Here is a 16741-nt window from a genome sequence, read left to right as displayed (position 1 = left end):
AAATATATTTTTCTCAACATGTCATGAGTGAGGTTTCGTATCTCAAAGCCCATTCTTCCCAATACCTTCAGCCTACCTGTGTTCCCATTACTAAATACAAGAACTCAATCATGCGCTGCAGTTCTGAAAACTGTAGCAGATGAAAATGTGGTTTATGGCATCGTTTCCATATGAGTGAATTTAGAGACTCATTTGGTTTCTGGGTTATACTGTATTTCTCAGATACGGAACAGAGTCACAGATGATGTGTAAAACCAAAGAGTACATATCACAGCCTCCTAGATGTGTCCTGTGCAAGTTCGCTTGAAAGCAATCCACGGAATCGTTGTTCATCGAGCTAGTATAGCAGTGTTACTTCAAAAAGTGGGCATGGCAGAATGGTTGCGTGACACATTTAATTATTCAGGCGGTTCGCATGCGATTTCATCACCGAAACTTTGGGAACTTATTATCCTTGAGTTCTACGAACAAATAAAAAGTAAATTGAAAATTGACATTTTCGGCAAATTTCAAGAACGTATTATGAGTACGTTACTTTAAATTGGCACTGTACAATCAGCTACTTAGTTTATCTACTCGGCTCAACGAGACCACTTACAATTCGAGGCCAGCACATTTACCACGTTTTCGTTTGTCGTATCTGTTCGCCTGGCTTTGTCTATGTTTCTTCTAGGGGCAGTTACTCGGTCAAGCGTATTTTTATTTGCACTCTAGTAGTTCTGCAAGTGTATATACGAGTGACGACCTCGACACTATCGAGAAAAGAGATGATACGAACGAGTAGCCACAGGCATGGCGCTAGGGAGTCAGCTTAAGCCGCGACTTCACCCAAAGGGCAGGCACACGACTCGTTGACCTAAGCCAGACGGTCCCTTTACAGTGTGGACTGCGCACATCTGCTGTGGCACTTGAGGAAATTGCGGTCCCCAGAGAGAGCCAACCAAACACACGTACTCGCACGTGAACACTTGTGGTAATGCGAGAGCAGCGTAGTGGTCTGCGAAGGTCACTGACCTCCTGGGTGTGCTAGCAAAACGCACAGGCTGCTGTTCCTCCTTTGTTGTTTTCATTATAAAACAACATCGGAAAGTAATTCGCTCTGTTTTACTTTTAACAGTACATGATCAACCAAGACTAGCAATCAAAACATAATTTTATTGCAGTGAGACGTCATAGCGGATTTTCTCGAATAAACTCTATAAAAAATCGTTATTCATGCAGTTTTTGATGTTTTCGTTTCATTATATTCATATTTTGCAGAATTATCCAATGCTCGTAGCATTGGTGATAATATTACAGAGTGCATCTCTCTGGTTAAGATTTAAATCTTGATGATGACTCATGGACGTGTCGTTTTTCAGTACTTTTTAGAGGATTACATCTTGTGTTCAGCTGTTGGAATCTAATTTTCCCAGTGCAATTTCAGCATTACGCCATTTTCAGGCATCTATAGAACATAATACAACGTAATGAGAACAATTAACAGTGGGCTTAGCAGTAGGTACAACCAATTTTGTAGTTTTTTGACATTCGTATACCGTACTTACAAGATTTTGACATGTAGGCAGAGATAACAACGTAATATACACAACTGCACATCAAAGAACAACTAGTCAGCAATACTAGTCAAAATCTTCAAATGTGTGTGAGTTCTTAAGGGACCAAACTGCTGAGATAATCGGTCTCTAGACTTACACACTACTTAAACTAAACTATGCTAAGAACAACATACACATCTATGCCCGAGGGAGGACTCGAACCTCTGGCGGGAGGGGCCACGCAGTCAGTGACATGGCGTCTCTAACCGCGTGGCCACTCCGCGCGGCAATACTAGTCAATATTGCATTTTATGCGCTGCAATTACAGGTGTGTCGTTACTATACATTAGAGTGAATGTCTAAAACAGTCGATAAAAGCGAATAAAACTACAAGTTAACTATTACCGGTCCACGACGCGTTTCAAAGGTTTAAACCTTCATCATAAGTGGAGTTACACTTGTTAGTATGACGTACGTGAGTGCTGTGTTACGATTTTTGGAGGAACTTGCGGCACTCTCTAGTGGAGAAACAAAACACACCAGTGGTCACAGGTTCTTTTCAGTGTCGTAACACATCACACGTATACTATACATATAATTCACATGTGTACTATACATATACATGTGCTGCGTTCTGATCGTGAAAAGAACCTGTGACCACTCGAGTATTTTGTTTCTCCGCTAGACAGTGCCGCAAGTTAATCAAAAAATCGTAATACAAACGCACATATGTCATACTAACAAATGTTAATCCACTTAATGATGGAGGTTTAACTGACACTGGCAACCAAGATCCGACGAACAGAAACGACGTATACCACTGCACACCGATCTACACCGCTAGACAGATAACGGGCATCAGATTTTGGGTGCCCCTGTGGGCCGGTGGCAGCGTTCTTCCGGGAAAGGCCACTTCCCCCACCAAAACCGCTGCTCGCTCTGGAGTTTACAGACAGACTATACACAGTTGCGCTAACCACTACACCACCGTCTACAGCGGCTTTGATCAACTGAACGGAACTACTCTAGCACGCCCCCTCTTCAATCAAAATTCCCAAGCACCTCTCAGCCCATCTCGTATTCCTCCTAAACTCGAACAGTTCTGCAAAGGCTCTCCAAACGTATTCGCATACCACCTTAGCATCGAATTAAACGGCGAATGCTGCGTGAAACCCAGGCTTGAATCAAATAAAACCACGCGGTTCCAGATATATCTCAAACATCTAGGATGTACGTTTGCAGACTGAAGTGACGAAAGAAAATTTGTAACAAGGCCAGGATTCGATACCGGGTCTCCTGCTCATTAGGCAGACATGTTAACCACTACGCTCCCGTGGTATAGTGACTTTGTACAACTGCATGACTAGACCTGCACGCCTTCCTCCTGAATCCAATTTCCCATTTACCCTTCAGCCCACTTGATATTCCATCTAAGCTCGAACAGCATTGCAGAGGCTCATCAAGTGTACTGGAACAGCAGCACCGAACGAAAGGAGGGATCTTACTTGAAACCCAGGCATAGGTGCTTTAATCAAATGTAACTATATGGTTCCAGAGACCTTTCAGATCTCAAACATCTGTGGTATAGATATGTACTCTGAAGTGACAAATGAAAATTTGTACGAAGGCCGAGATTCGAACCTTCGCCTGTGTTTTAGGCAGGATCCCCCGCTTCGTTCGATACTATTCCAATACAGCTGGAGAGCCGCTGAAATGACTCTCGACTTTTGGGGAATACCAAACGGGGAATACCAAGGCCTAACTGGGAATTTGGAATGAGAAGGAAGGCATGCTAGGGTGGTTCGTGCAGTTGTGCAAAGTTGCTGTGCAAGGGTGACGAACTGATTAGCGCATCTTCCTAGCGAGTAGAAGACCTGGGTTGGGACCCGGTCTTGATACAAATTTTCATTCGTCGCTTCAGTCTTCATATGTACGTCATAGATATTTGAGACTTGAGAGATCTCTGGAACCGTACATAGTTTCATTTGAGGATCATATGTCTTACAATGGACATTGAAAACCTTCTTCACTAACGGGTACGCCGGCCACTGGTGGCCGAGCGGTTGTAGGCGCTTCAGTCTGGAACCGCTTGACCGCTACGGTCGCAGGTTCGAATCCTGCCTCGGGCATGAGTGTGTGTGATGTCCTTAGTTAGGTTTAAGTAGTTCTAAATTCTAGGGGCTGACGACCTGAGATGTTAAGTCCCATAGTGCTCAGAGCCATTTGAACCATTTGTCCTAACGGGTACCTGATGGCTTTATTTCTTGACTTTCCTAGGGCTTATGACTATGTTATGATAACTGAACTAATTAAAAAACTGAAACTGCTACACCTCTCGGTATCGTCTTTACGAATTACCTAAGGCTTGCTCGGCTGTCGTTCCGTCTTGGTCCGTGACCAGGACAACTTGTTGTATGAGCCCTGCATAGTGTCCCGTGGCCTTCCACAGGATGCGCAATTGAGTCCCTTACTATTCACCCTACGACATGGAGACTCTATTGAGCCCCTACGTCAAAGTTCTTCAGTACGCTGACGATGTTTGCATCTAAGTAGTTTTGCTGTGCTTTTGGGTAACAAGTTTACGGCCACATGGAAGTTGGGAAATGGGCAAAGTCTGTCGCCAGAAAAATCTGCAGTGGTGAAAGTCACCAAAAAACGGCACAATTATTTCTCATCTGAACTTCAGCTTGGCCCGTACAACCTTCCTGTTCCGTAACATACTAAGCCCCTTGGTGTATACTTTGGCTGCAAACTGACATGGACACGTCATGTTGCATACCTCGTTGACAAGGTGGAAAACACTGAGAATGTGTTACGGATGTTTACCAGAGTTCGGTGGAGAGCAGATCCGACAATCCTCTTAACTCTGTATAAGGACTTGATCCTCTCTGTCTTCGATTAAGACAGCATCGTCTTTGGAAAACCGACGAAATCGACTTCCCGTGAACTCTTTGCCCTCCGTTATAGGGTGCTTCGTCTTGTTCTTGAAGTCACGAACTCATCGCCCACCAACGCACTGTTATTGGAAGCGTCTGCTATGTCGCTCACCATACGTCCACAGATAACGAAAGTATGTAAGCGGAGCAGACACGGACGGGGAATCACCCTATCGAAGATATGGGCTGCAATCGGGGAAATACATTGAGATAAGTGACTCTGACAAAGAGCAGATTATTATTAGAGCCTGTGAAAGAGCATCTCGAAAATGGCGAAGCTGGTCGAACGTTCACATTCTACTGTCGTGAGGATTTACGGAAAGAGGTAGAAGGACAGTGAAACTACCACTAGGCGTTAAATGGTTCACATCCACGACTCTTCACAGAACGTGGGGTTCGGAGGCTTGTGTGCTCTGTAGAGTAGGACAGATGGTGATCTGTGACACCTCTGCCGACAGAGCACAATGCTGGTGCACGCACAAGTGTTTCGCAGCACACCGTTCATCATACATTGTTGAAGTTCCACAGCACTCCACTGCTACGTGTTCCCATGTTGACCCAACGACATTGTCAATTAGGTCTCCAGTGGACACGGGGCCATCGAGATTCGATCGTCGATCGATGGAAACGTGTCGCCTCTTCGTTTGAATCATATTCTTGTTACACTACATCGATGATCGTCTTCACAAACGCCGTCATCTGAGAACAGTGTGATGGTATGGAAGACATTCTGCTGCCCTTGCATGGGACTTGTGGTAGTAACGGAAGACACGCTGACAGCTGCGAACCACCTACATCCTTCATAGTTGATTTCTTCCCCGGCGGCGATGTCATCTTTCAGCAGTATAATCGTCCGTGTGTCGGAGACAGAACCGTGTTACAGTGGTTTGAGGGGCAATTTAGTGAACTGACGTTGATGTCTCGGCGACTAAATTCGCCTGATGTAAATCCTGTGGAACCCATTTGGGTCATTCTATGACGTCATCACCGCGTACGCAAATCAGCGGCTCGTTATTTAGGCAAATTACATGACATGTGCCTAAACGTTTAATGCCACGTTACCTCCGCAAACCTGGCAACGAACTGTCGGATCCCTGATACGCCGAATCAGTGACGTTTACTCGTTCCAAAGACGGGCAAACAATCTATTAAGCTGGTGGTCATAATGTTTTGGCTCATCAGTCTATTCAAAATGCAGCTACTCACAGAAGTCCAGTGAAGGCTTTAATCATCGTATGGCACGAAACCGGGAAAATGTTCTAATGAGCTAGTGCGGAACCGATTTACGACGCTAAACAATTACGTAGTTCCAATTTTCACCACCAGATGCGAATCTGGCGCTGAATGCAAGAAAGACGTATAGAAATGTTTCCATATGTAATGGATTAGGAACGGGACGTTGGTGGAAAAGGTCAGATAAGTGAGAAAGGCATAATGTTCATTTTATTATTATCCGCCGCTTACACACTTTGTTCAATATGAGCACTGGAAACGTACAACGCGTTTTGATTCGCACCTGGTGAACAAAATTGGAACTAATTACTTCCAGCGTTAATGGCCGCATTAACGCATTAGCATATCTACCAAGTTACGCTGGCGTACGATAATTACCGTCCACAGTGAACCTCAGTGTGTAACTGCACTTTAGTTATAACCACACCGTATGAGGAATGGCGACGTCTTTTATCGATACTACTACGACTTGGAACTCCCTCGGTTTCGTTGTCTGATTGGTAGTTCCTCCACTTCTGCCCGGTGTCGTACTTGCCTCTCGATTTCAGAACGGGGTCGAACAATAATCACGACCTGGAGCACTTCTTTACCCGACATTGGCAACATATGCTTGCAGCTATATGGATGGCTCTAAAACCGAGGCAGGTGTGGGATACGCTCTCTTCAGCCCCTCTAGCGTACTCGTAAGTTGCATTCTATCATGATTTATTTCATAATAAAATGAAAGCATATCAGAACAGACAATAGGTTTCGCACACAGAATGAAATGTAAAAGCTGGCCCGAGTGGCCGAGCGGTTCTAGGCGCTACAGTCTGCCTGGGCATGGATGTATGTGATGTCCTTAGGTTAGTTAGGTTTAAGTAGTTCTAAGTTCTAGGGGACTGATGGCCTCAGAAGTTAAGTCCCATAGTGCTCAGAGCCATATGAACCATTTGAAATGTAAAAAGGTAAGTAGAGAATGAGATTTTCACTCTGCAGCGGAGTGTGCGCTGATATGAAACTTCCTGACAGATTAAAACTGTGTGCCCGACCGAAACTCGAACTGGGGACCTTTGCCTTTCGCGGGCAAGTGCTCTACCAACTGAGCTACCGAAGCACGAAGTTTGGAAGGTAGGAGACGAGGTACTGGCAGAAGTAAAACTGTGTAGCACCGAGCGTGAGTCGTGCCTCTATAGCTCAGTTGGTAGAGCACTTGCCCGCGAAAGGCAAAGGTCCCGAGTTCGAGTCTCGGTCGGGCACACAGTTTTAATCTGCCAGGAAGTTTCAAGGTACGTAGAGAATTATGATGATACAAACCTTTGATGCACAGCAGCAAATGTCGATCGTGCAGAAAGGCTTCGATGTTGCGAACGTTCTCGACAAATACGTACAGCTGCAGTTGCAACACCTCTTGGCTCACCATAAATGAAACGAATATTGCATAGTTAAATAGAAAAGGTTAATATGATTTTAGTAAACTGCGGGAAATGAATGAGATGAATAGAAAAACAACTACGGTTGCTTAGTAGCGGAAAGGCATCAGGACCAGAAGAGATACCTATAAGATTCTACAAAGATTATGAGAAAGAACGTGCTGCCATTCTAGCAGTAATTTATCTAATATCGGTTACTTTTTTAATGTCGCTTACTGAAGGTTATAGAGGACAGATAGTATTAGGAACAGAAAGTTGATTGAAAACGGACATTTGTAGTGTCGGCAGACGTGCCAACACTACGCACACTAATTGAAAGAGGCGGCCAAGATGCACGCGCTAACTCACGAAGGATGGAGTGAGGTCTGAAACAGGAGACTTAATGAATGTGATAAAGAAAATACGTACCTTTGGAATATACTTAACTTTTAATACATCCTTGTATACATCGTTCTTGATGAGACATCTGGAGATTGTGGCGATACAAGTGACTCTTTATATACAAGCTATTTAAGGCTAATGGCGCCTTGCTAAGTCGTAGCCATTAACTTAGCTGAAGGCTATTCTAACTGTCTCTCGGCAAATGAAAGAAATGGCTTCGTCCGTATAGTCGCTAGCAACGTCGTCGTACAACTGGGGCGAGTTCTCGTACGTCTCTCGAGACCTGCCGTGTGGTGGCGCTCGGTCTGCGATCACACAGTGGCGACACGCGGGTCCGACATGTACTAATGGACCGCGGCCGATTTAAGCTACCACCTAGCAAGTGTGGTGTCTGGCAGTGACACCACAACATTAATGACAATGAAATCGTAAGTTCGGATTGGAATATTTATCGTAAGGATAGGTTAGTCGCCAGAGGTGGCGGCGTGTTTATTGCAGTAAAGAATTCAATAAAATCTAGCGAAGTTATCACGGATTCCGATTGTGAAATAATTTGTGTGAAATTAAATATCAAAGATCGGTCAAAAATGATAATGAGATGCTTTTATAGACCGCCTGACTCAGGAGCTCTAGTGGTAGAGCGCTTCAGACAGAATTTGCAGAATATCGTTAGCAATTTTGATGATCATGCCATTGTAATAGGGGGTGACTTCAACTTGCCAGGTATACATTGGGAATGTCATGCTATGAAAATTGATGCCAAAGACAGGGATTCTGGGACATTGTTCTGGATGTCTTGTCTGAAAATTACTTTGCGCAGATAGATAGGAACCGACTCGTGAGGGTAACGTCTCAGACCTCCTAGCCACAAACAGACCTGAACTTGTCGAGTTAGTTAACGAAGAGGGAGGTATCAGTGACCATAAGACTGTGGTAGCATCTATGACAACGGGCCTGACAAAGAATGTTAAGAAAAGTAGGAAGATATTTTTGCTTAGCAGGAGTGACAGGATACAAATTTCAGACTACCTGAGCAGTCGGCACCAAATATTCGTTGATGAGAACGAAGACATGCAGAACAAACGGAAAAAATTCAAAGGAATTGTGCCATATGCTCTTAACAAATGTGTCCCGAGTGAGGTCTTAAGGGACGGGAGAGACCAATCATGGTATAAGAGCCGTGTTAGAAGACTGTTCGTAAACAAAGAGAACTTCACCTCAGATTCAAGAGAAGTAAAATCCTAGCTGACAAACAAAGGCTGAACGAAACGAAAATGAGCCTACAGATAGCAATGCGAGAAGTATTCAATGACTTTGAAAATAAAACTTTGTCAACTGATGTGAGAAAAAACTCTAACAGGTTTTGGTCGTACGTAAAATCAGTAAGTGGGTCACAATCATCAATTCATTCACTCAGTGACCACACTGGCACCAAAACGGAAGATGACAGAGAGATGGTCGAAATACTAAATTCGGTCTTCCAAAATTGTTTCACTGTGGAAGATTGTAACATAGAGCCTGCTTTGAGTCGTCGTACGAACGTCAAAATGGCAGGTTTGAGATAACGAATCGCGGAATAGAAAAACAACTACGGTTGCTTAGTAGCGGAAAGGCGTCAGGACCAGAAGAGATACCTATAAGATTCTACAAAGATTATGAGAAAGAACTTGCTGCCATTCTAGCAGTAATTTATCTAATATCGGTTACTTTTTTAATATCGCTTACTGAAGGTTATAGAGGACAGATAGTATTAGGAACAGAAAGTTGATTGAAAACGGACATTAATGACAATGAAATCGTAAGTTCGGATTGGAATATTTATCGTAAGGATAGGTTAGTCGCCAGAGGTGGCGGCGTGTTTATTGCAGTAAAGAATTCAATAAAATCTAGCGAAGTTATCACGGATTCCGATTGTGAAATAATTTGTGTGAAATTAAATATCAAAGATCGGTCAAAAATGATAATGAGATCTTTTTACAGACCGCCTGACTCAGGAGCTCTAGTGGTAGAGCGCTTCAGACAGAATTTGCAGAATATCGTTAGCAATTTTGATGATCATGCCATTGTAATAGGGGGTGACTTCAACTTGCCAGGTATACATTGGGAGTGTCATGCTATGAAAATTGATGCCAAAGACAGGGATTCTGGGACATTGTTCTGGATGTCTTGTCTGAAAATTACTTTGCGCAGATAGATAGGAACCGACTCGTGATGGTAACGTCTCAGACCTCCTAGCCACAAACAGACCTGAACTTGTCGAGTTAGTTAACGAAGAGGGAGGTATCAGTGACCATAAGACTGTGGTAGCATCTATGACAACGGGCCTGACAAAGAATGTTAAGAAAAGTAGGAAGATATTTTTGCTTAGCAGGAGTGACAGGATACAAATTTCAGACTACCTGAGCAGTCGGCACCAAATATTCGTTGATGAGAACGAAGACATGCAGAACAAACGGAAAAAATTCAAAGGAATTGTGCCATATGCTCTTAACAAATGTGTCCCGAGTGGGGTCTTAAGGGACGGGAGAGACCAATCATGGTATAAGAGCCGTGTTAGAAGACTGTTCGTAAACAAAGAGAACTTCACCTCAGATTCAAGAGAAGTAAAATCCTAGCTGACAAACAAAGACTGAACGAAACGAAAATGAGCCTACAGATAGCAATGCGAGAGGTATTCAATGACTTTGAAAATAAAACTTTGTCAACTGATGTGAGAAAAAAATCTAATAGGTTTTGGTCGTACGTAAAATCAGTAAGTGGGTCACAATCATCAATTCATTCACTCAGTGACCACACTGGCACCAAAACGGAAGATGACAGAGAGATGGTCGAAATACTAAATTCGGTCTTCCAAAATTGTTTCACTGTGGAAGATTGTAACATAGAGCCTGCTTTGAGTCGTCGTACGAACGTCAAAATGGCAGGTTTGAGATAACGAATCGCGGAATAGAAAAACAACTACGGTTGCTTAGTAGCGGAAAGGCGTCAGGACCAGAAGAGATACCTATAAGATTCTACAAAGATTATGAGAAAGAACTTGCTGCCATTCTAGCAGTAATTTATCTAAATAGCTTGAGCAACGAAGTGTACCTAACGCAGATCATTCCCCATTTTAAGAAGGACCATAGGACACATGCACACAATTATAGACCTACATCGTTGACGTCAATATGTTGCAAATTTACGGAAAAGGTTTTAACCTCAAGAATTATGACCTTCTTGGAGAAGGAAAATCTCCTCTATAAAAATCAACATGAATTTCGCAAAAGGAGATCCTATGAAACTCAGCTCGCTCTGTTCTTTCACGAGATCCACAGGGCTGTAGATAATGGCGGTTAGGTTGATGTCGTGTTCCTTGACTTCAGGAAGGCGTTTGTCACCGTCCCACACTGACATTTAGTGAAAAGAATACGAACTTATCGAGTATCTGAGCAGATTTTCGATTGGATTCAAGATATCCTGGCAGATAGAACCCAATCCGTCGCTCTTAAAGGAAGAAAATTGACAGATGTAAAGGTCATTTCCCGTGTATCCCAAGGAAGTGTGATGGGGCCTTTACTGTTTACAATATACATAAATGATCTAGTAGAAAGCGTCGGATGCTCTCTAAGGCTATTCGCAGATGATGCAGTTGTCAATAACAAAGTAGCAACGCCGGAAGATAGTAACGATTTGCAGAATGTCCTCCAGAGAATTGATGAATGGTGCAGGCTCTGGCAGTTGACCATAAACGTTAATAAATGTAATGTGTTGCGTATACATAGGAAAAGAAATCCACTATTGCATAGCTACACTATTGATCACAAATAGCTGGAAACATTATCCTCCGTAATATATCTAGGAATAAATGTCCAAAGCAATCTTAAGTGGAATGACGACATAACAAAAATAGTGAGAAAAGCAGATACCAGACTCAGATTCGTAAGAAGAATCTTAAGGAGATGTAACTGATCCACAAAGGAAGTGGCTTATAAGGCGCTTGTTCGACCCTTCTTGAGTATTTTTCATTTACACTACTGGCCATTAAAATTGATACACTACGAAGATGACGTGCTACAGACGCGAAATTTAACCGACAGGAAGAAGATGCTGTGAAATGCAAATGATTAGCTTTTCAGAGCATTCACACAGGGTTGGCGCCGGTGGCGTCACCTACAACGTGCTGACATGAGGAAAGTTTCCAATCTCATACACAAACAGCGTTACCTGGTGAAATGTTGTTGTGATGCCTCGTGTAAGGAGGAGAAATGCGTACCATCACGTTTCCAACTTTGATAAAGGTCGGATTGTAGCTTATCGCGATTGCGGTTTATCGTATCGCGACATTATTGCTTGCGTTGGTCGAGATCCAATGACTGTTAGCAGAATATGGAATCGATGGGTTCAGGAGGGTAATACGGAACGCCGCGCTGGATCCCAACGGCCTCGTATCACTAGCAGTCGAGATGGCAGGCATCTTATCTGCATGGCTGTAACGGATCATGCAGCCACGTCTCGATCCCTCAGTCAACAGCTGGGAACGTTTGCAAGACAACAACCATCTGCAAGAACAGTTCGACGACGTTTTCAGCAGCATGGACTATCAGCGCGGAGACCATGGCTGCGGTTATCTTTGACGCTGCATCACAGGCAGGAGCGCCTGCGATGGTGTACTCAACGACGAACCTGGTTGCACGAATCCAGGCTCTGTTTACAGCTTCATGATGGTCGCATCCGTGTTTCACGACATCGCGGTGAACGCACATTGGAAGCGTGTATTCGTCATCGCCATAGTGGCGTATCACCCGGCGTGATGGTATGGGGATTGGTTACACGTCTCGGTCACCTCTTGTTCGCACTGACGGCACTTTGAACAGAGGACGTTACATTTCAGATGTGTTGCGACCCGTGGATCTACCCTTCATTAGATGCCTGGGAAACCTTACATTTAAGCAGGATAATGCACGAACGCCTGTTGCAGGTCCTGGACGGGCCTTTCTGGATACAGAAAATGTTCGACTGCTGCCCTGGCCAGCACATTCACCAGATCTCCCACCAATTGAAAACTTCTGATCAATGGTGGCCGAGCAACTGTCTCGTCACAATACGCGTCACTACTCTTGATGAACTTTGGTATCGTGTTGAAGCAGCATGGGCAGCTGTACCTGTACACGCCATCCAAGCTCTGTTTGACTCAATGCCCAGGAGTATCAAGGCCGTTATTACGGCCAGAGGTGGTTGTTCTGGATACTGATTTCTCAGAATCTATGCACCTAAATTGCGTGAAAATGTAATCACATGTCAGTTCTAATATATTTGTTCAATGAATACCCGTTTATCATCTGCATTTCTTCTTGGTGTAGCAATTTTAATCGCCAGTAGTGTATCTGGGATCCCTATCTTTAGTCGGTACGAGAGCGTTACGGAGATGCTCAACAAATTCCATGCAGGAGTTGAATCTGGGAGAGTTTTAGAGCACTTTGCGGGAAGAGCGGACAACATACTACATAAATAACACCAACCGATTGCTTACCTAAGTGCACCTGCGTTGGGGGAGGGGAGGAGCAAGCACCCCGTAGTCTTTAAATACCCCTACACGCATCTCGTACGACCATGCGGAGAAAATTCGAGAAATTAGAGTCAGTACAGTGGCTTGCCAACAATCATTCTTTCCGCGCAATATTTGCGAGGTGAACAGAGCTAGAGGGCTCAGTTAGTGATACAAAAAGAACCCTCCGCCACACACCATTAGGTGACTTGTGAAGTATGATGCAGGTATAGATGGTTGAGCGATAGTAAGTCTCCCTTCCATCCTAAGGTTTAACAGTGTTGCAATGTGTGCACGGGTAACTCTACGATTGTCGACCATCGACGTATTACAGTTACTCAACCACACAGGCCGTAGTTGGCTATGTTCGTGAGGTCAATACGCGCAGCGGTATATAACACGAAGCGATTGCTTACGAAAGTGTACATGTGTTGGGGAAGTGGTGGAGCAAGCACCCCGTAGTGTTTAGATGCTGTTCAATGAATTCTCGTGGTCTTCTGTGCATAATGTTTACACAAGTCGCGTCTGTTCCTGATGTCTACTTGTGCAAAGAGATTGTCCCAAAATGAACTGTTTCTTTTCAGGGACAGCCATAGGGAATGGACAAACATGTTACTAGACATTTTAAATCTATTATTTATGTTCTACTAACAGGATTTTTATACTTTTATATAATTTTCCTTGAGGTGTGACCCCAACCTTTTCCATTATTTCTATTTCATTAATATATGATGATACTTCTTGCATAACAAAAACTTTTACAGCAGAGTTGCTGTAACTACAAGGCAGAGCTGTTTCGTTCAGATTGAAACAGTGATGGGCTGGGCTGCGTACTCGCTGAGAACTCAGCCCGTCCGTGCTACCCCGGCAGTTCCCGAGTTGAGGCGAGCAACTACGGCAGAGCACCCCCTCGGTGCCAGCGGTGGCTTTCCGCTTTCATTTCCTCATCGGAGAAGAGACCATTAGCACTGGTAGCGCGCTTTATCGACTTGGGGCGAAAAACACGTCGAGTTCCTCCCACTCTTCCACTGCGAGACGCGACCGCCCGCTACTTGAGGCAAACTCTCTAAAGTTTATTCTCGCCGGCACGAGTTGCCGAAATAAATACTCCGTGAAGCACTCTAATTGAATGTTTTAGTTTTTAAAACAAATCAGTGATGACGCACGTGAAGTACCGCTAAAGAACGAAAGAATACGTTCATTTTACGGTATGTTGGAAAACGGAACAAAAATGCATGAAATGCACTCTCAGTTCCCAATGAGGACAAACATCAGCCGTGTAATGGAATGAAAATTGTTATGAAAATTTGTGCCATATCAGAACCCGAAATCGGATTTCCCGCTTATTACGAGCGAAATATTGCGCCGTAGCTTGGAGCAAGACAGGCACCGCAATATCGTACAGAACAAAACTGTTCAAGGAAATCCACGAGACCGTTAATGTAAGGGAATAAAAGAGAAAAACAACAAAAAACACGCATCACAGGAATTATCCGAATGGGACGTAAATCGGTAGACAAACAAATGATTATAATTTCAGAAAAATGGATGATGTATTCAAGAGAGAGAGCTTTACAAACTGAGCAAGTCAATAACGCGTTGGTCCATTATGGAAGCAGTTATTAGACTTGACATTGATTAACAGAGTTGTTGCCGGCCGCGGTGGCCTTGTGGTTCTAGGCGCTTCAGTCCGGAACCGCGCGACTGCTACGGTCGCAGGTTCGAATTCTGCCTGGGGCATGGATGTGTGTGATGTCCCTTAGGTTAGTTAGGTTTAAGTAGTTCTAATGTCTAGGGGACTGATGACCTCAGATGTTAAGTCCCGTAGTGCTCAGAGCCATTTGAACCATTTTGTTGTTGTTGACAGAGTTGTTGGATGTCATAGTGTGGGATATCATGGCAGATTCTGTTCAAATGGCGCATTATATCGTTGGCTGGAGGGAAAACATTTGTGGTAAGGGGTTATGGGACCAAACGGCTGTGGTCATCGGTCCCTAAGCTTACACACTACTTAATATAACACAAACTAACTTACACTAAGGACGACATACACACCCATGCCCGAGGGAGGACTCGAACCTCCGACAGGGGGAAACGCGTGGACCATGACAAGACGGTTGGAGGGTCCTGCCCATAATACTCCAAACGTCCTCCATTGGGAGAGATCCGACTACCTTCCTGGAAACGGTTGGGTTTGGCAAGCACGAGGACAAGTAGAAACTCCTCTGCCTGCGGGCGGCAATTATCATGCTGAAATGTGAGCCCAGGATGGCTTGCTTTGAAGGGTAATATATCGTCGAGGTACCACTGTGCTGTAAGGTTACTGCGGATCACAACCAATCGGCTTGTGCTATTAAAGGAAATGACACTCCAAATCATCACTCCTGGTTGGCGGTGCTCATGGAGGGCGACAGTCAAGCTGGTAGCCTATCGCTATCTGGTAATCGGGGCTCAGTTCGAAGCGAGACTCATCATTGAAGACAATCCCACTCCAGTCAATGAGGTTCCAGCTCGAAGACGTCTGGAAACGCCCTGGACAGCGGTTGGATACCAACCTGACTGTCACCCGCTACAAGGCGTGACAGCCAGGAGTGATGATGTAGGGCGCCATTTTTTCGTAGCAGGAGCTCTTTCGTTGTCATCCGTGACACCATTACAACACAGCGGTACGTCCACAATATTCAAGCCCCCCCCCCCCCCCGCCCCCCGCCCCCATCGCCCGTTTTGATGACCTTAATGGTAAGCCAACCGGGGCTTACATTTCAGCAACGTATTGCCTGTCCGATCACTGTTTCTGCATCTTGTCCTCGAGCTTCCCAAACCCTAAATTAGCCAGAAAGATAGTAGAATTTCTCCACAATTGAGAACATTTGGAGCAGTATGGACAAGTTCCTCCAACCAGCTCAGGATTTTGACGTTCTAATGCGCCATTTGGACAGAATGTGGCACGATATTCCTCAAGAGGACATCCAACAACTCTGTCAATCAATGACAAGCCGAATAATTGCTTGTATAAGGGCCAGAGGTGGACCAACGCGCTATTGACTTGCTCAATTTGTGAATCTCTTGAATAAATAAACGAGTTTTTCTTGAAATTGTAATCATTTATTTGTCTGTGCATGTGCATCATATCTACCGATTTTCGTCCCATTCGGATAATTCCTTCATGGTGCATCTTTTTCTGTCTTAGAGTGTATACGTCACTTAAGAGTGAATAAATTGGAAGGGAAGTCAAGGCGAAATGGCTGCAGGAAAAACGCAAAGAAATCGAAATAGAAATGATCCTCGGATGTATTGATTCAGCAAGTAAAAAAAGTCTTAACAAACTTTGCTCAGTCTAGAAACATGAGTGACAACTTTAAGCGTGGCTTGGGGACTCCACTATTAAGCAAAGAGGAGAGAGCGGATGGGTGGAAAGAGTACACTGAAGTCCTCCACGATGGGGAGGGCTTGTATGATGACTTGTTTTAAGAAGAAGTAGGAGTCTATATGGAAAAAATTGGGGATCCAGTATTGGCCAGTATTTAATAGAACTTTGGAAGGCTCGCGACCAAATAAGTCAGAAGAAATAGACAACATTCCTTTGGAATTTCTGAAATCATTGGGGGAAGTGGTAACCAAGCGACTATACAAGTGGTGTAGGATCTATGAGTCTGGAAACATACCATTTGACTTTCGGAAAAATATTATCCAGACAATCTTGATGACAGCAAG

Source organism: Schistocerca nitens, chromosome 4, assembly GCF_023898315.1.
Source record: "Schistocerca nitens isolate TAMUIC-IGC-003100 chromosome 4, iqSchNite1.1, whole genome shotgun sequence".
Lineage (NCBI taxonomy): Eukaryota > Metazoa > Arthropoda > Insecta > Orthoptera > Acrididae > Schistocerca > Schistocerca nitens.
This window is presented reverse-complemented; position numbering follows the sequence as displayed.